This window comes from Triticum aestivum, chromosome 3D (genome assembly GCF_018294505.1).
Source record: "Triticum aestivum cultivar Chinese Spring chromosome 3D, IWGSC CS RefSeq v2.1, whole genome shotgun sequence".
Taxonomy (NCBI): Eukaryota; Viridiplantae; Streptophyta; class Magnoliopsida; order Poales; family Poaceae; genus Triticum; species Triticum aestivum.
The window spans coordinates 315,518,622-315,522,257 of NC_057802.1; the positions used below are offsets into that span (position 1 = coordinate 315,518,622).

At 48.4% G+C, this 3,636-nt stretch overlaps 1 long non-coding RNA gene across 1 annotated transcript; it reads left to right on the forward strand.

Annotated features, from left to right (window-relative positions):
• Positions 1-1,727: 1,727 nt before the first annotated feature.
• On the forward strand, positions 1,728-3,356 carry LOC123074544 (uncharacterized). Its single transcript, XR_006436011.1, has 2 exons — positions 1,728-2,921; positions 2,998-3,356. It is a non-coding gene; the product is annotated as an uncharacterized lncRNA (long non-coding RNA).
• Positions 3,357-3,636: the final 280 nt, after the last annotated feature.

Genomic DNA, 3,636 nt, shown 5'->3' on the forward strand with positions numbered 1-3,636 from the left:
GATAAACTTGATCATAAACCCACAATTCATCGGTCTCAACAAACACACCGCAAAAGAAGATTACATCGAATAGATCTCCACGAGAGAGGGGGAGAACATTGTATTGAGATCCAAAAAGAGAGAAGATGCCATCTAGCTACTAACTATGGACCCGAAGGTCTGAGGTAAACTACTCACACTTCATCGGAGGGGCTATGGTGATGATGTAGAATCCCTTCGTGATCGATGCCCCCTCCGGCGGAGCTCCGGAACAGGCCCCAAGATGGGATCTCGTGGGTACAGAAGGTTGCGGCGGTGGAATTAGGTTTTTGGGTCCGTATCTGATCGTTTGGGGGTACGTAGGTATATATAGGAGGAAGGAGTACGTCGGTGGAGCAACAGGGGGCCCACGAGGGTGGAGGGCGCGCCCTGGGGGTAGGCGCGCCCCCTACCTCGTGGCCTCCTCTTTTGTTTCTTGACGTAGGGTCCAAGTCTCCTGGATCATATTCTTTCTAAAAATCACGTCCCGAAGGTTTCATTCCGTTTGGACTCCGTTTGATATTCCTTTTCTGCGAAACTCTGTAATAGGCAAAAAACAGCAATTCTGGGCTGGGCCTCCGGTTAATAGGTTAGTCCCAAAAATAATATAAAAGTGAATAATAAAGCCCATTAATGTCCAAAACAGTAGATAATATAGCATGGAGCAATCAAAAATTATAGATACGTTGGAGACGTATCAGAGGCGCGTGGAGACCTGTAGCGGCAGATGGATGTGCGTCGGGGCCGGGTGGGCGGCGGCGGAGGCGCATGAGGCAGGGATGGGCGGCGGTGGATGCGCTTCGGGGCAGGGGTAGGCGACGACGGATGAGCGTCGGGGCCGGGGTAGGCGGCGATGGATGAGCGTCAGGACGGGGTAGGCGGCGGCGGGAAGCGCGCCGGGGCTGTGGTCCAGCGGCGGGAGACGCCTCGGGGTTAGGAGGCGGCGGCGAGAGGTTTGTCGAGGCGGATCGTGGGAGGATGCAGGGGGGAGGTGAGCGCTGGTAGTGGATAAGGTGGGCTCCGAGGAGATTTTTTTCTACGAAGTTCAGATGGGCTTCTTTTCGAATCCAGGAACATCTCTGCGCCTCCTATAGGGCGGTTGTAATCAGAATAATTATAATGATCCCAATCCCAGAATCAGAATAGTGCTACTCTATATAGTGATACTATTCATCACCCAGGGCGCCTCCTATATATAGCGATACTATTCATCACCCAGGATGCAGAATAAATTATTCTTTAGCCGAGGTAATCTTACGATCATTTCATAATTAAATTACGTTTGGAATTCAAATAGTTACATTCTTATTGAATCACTATGTAAAATTTGGCATAAAAAATAAAAATATAGGGCATAAGACAAGAAAATTTGTAGTTTATGTGTATTTTACGCTATGTTTTTACGTTTGTAATTTTACATAACATAAAATATTTTTTACAACGATTATATATTTTCTTACTGTCTCTTTTTACGTCAGAAATAAGACAAAACTTACGAAACGTAAAATTACGATGCATTGATGGTAAAATAGAGGGGTGAAGAATAACTATTCCTGATTCAGGATGATGAATAGTCAATCCTATATATATATAGACAAAGAGAGTAACACTATTCTGATCCCAGGATCAAAATAGTTATTCTGATTACAGCTCGGTTATATAGGGCGGATTAGATGTTCCCGAACTCGAATAACGCAGCGTCAGAAAACTTTTAAAAAGGAAAACACGCCCCCGGCGTCTCCCACCTCCCAACCTCCACCAACCCCCGCGCCCACCCCAATCCCTCAGCGCCCACCAGCCCTGCGCGCCGCGCCGCCGCCCCCGCCTCCTCCGGGTGCCACCCCCTCCTCGCGCCGCCGGCCCGCCTCCTCTGCCGCGTTGCCGCCCCGCCTCCTCCTGGCGGGCGCCTCCTGCACGGGGAGCTCGAAGTTCGGAGCGCCACCACCGCTCCCTTCTCCGGCGACCCCTCCCGCACGGCGAGCTGGATGCATTTGATCCCTCGGGGCTTGGGAAGTTCACCCAATCCGGCGAGCGCAGTCGTCTCCTGTCACCTCCAACAGATGCGACCCCACGGGTCCGATGGATGCTCACGCGGGGGGAGGCCATGCTGCTTCGGCAAGCTCCTTCTTCCTCGAGCACGGCCATCTCCAGCCGCCTTCAACAGCCGCGACCCACCGGATCCGGCGGATGCTCACGCGTGGGAGCGGTGCTGCTCAGGCAGGCTCTTTCGTCCTCGAGCACGACGCGTCGACAACGGCCTCCTTCCTCTCGTTCCCTCTTCCATTCCCGAGCACAACTCCGACGAGCCTGTCGACAGGCTAGTCCTGCTGTCACTGATGCTACTGTTGTTTACCATCAAAGTGGCCATAGAGCATCCATGGCAGGTCGAGTAAAATTCTCATGGCAGTTCGAGTAAAAATGGCAGCGAGAGAATTGGAAATCTGAGGGTAAGATAGTTTTCGGAGCATGTTTTATGTTTGCTGGAATCCCTAGGTGAATTGACATTGTTTACTTTGTGAAAAGTCTGAACGTGGTGTTTGGATGAGATCTGATGTTCGAGTTGTTGGCTAGCTGAAGATCCAAGAGCCATCTTTCTTATTGACAGCGTCTACGACAATGGGCACGGTGGTGGCGTTCGTGCAGCCGCCGATGCGGTCAAAGCATGAAGAGGAGGTTGAACACAATGTTACCGTCGTACAGGCCCTATAGGTCTCTCCATTCAGTGCCTCTTGTGAAGTGACTTCACAATTTTTATCTTCTATTAAGTGATTCTAATATCTTGTTTCTGCTACCTTGCACTAGTATGTCTGTCCATTAGGTGCGTTTTTGCTAAAAAGTGCAGGGAGCAGCTGAGTTGCCTGAAATGGCATATAAGTACAGACAAACTTATCCATCAACACGAGGTAAGTAGGTAGGTGTAGCCCTTTGCACTCTGTTACAATGCACATCTGTATGGTATTTCAGTGTTTGCTATTTCAGAATTCATGGCTCCCATCAGTTAGCTGCTGATCTACGGAGTCTGAAGCGTGTGTTGACAACCAGAGCCAAGGTTCAGATGGCAGCACACTTAAAAATGCTGGTGAAAAATCTCTGAACATGTCTAGTGCAATCATGGGAAAAGGTTGAATCTTTATCGCTTAATCACTGCTGATATCTCTTATAGCTTTTGTTATGCATGCTTCGCCGAGTGCTACCACTGAACATATGTACGGGAGATCCATGCTATGGTACAGATTTGTGAAATTACTTTGTACTCATTAGTACTATTTCATTGTGGATAATGGATGCATGACTTCATGTATCCTTAATTTACTTTTTCGCTTGATTTGCATTGAAAATATTTTATTATTATTCTGATTCGAGGGCCTTGTGCATGGATGTACTTCGCATCACATAGTACCTGCGAGAAAATAGTATCTACAGGAACACTGCTAGTGAGGAAAGAAGGGGGGTCGAGTGCTAAAATAATTTGTTTTCCATGTTTCTAACAAATTCAAGAAAATCAAAATTAAAAACAGATCGGTTCGATGTTCTTTTTAAACTAATCTGTGACGCCCGGATAATTAAGCTACAGCAACCCATTGCTAATGATGCCACGTCACCCCGGTTGTTGTTGTT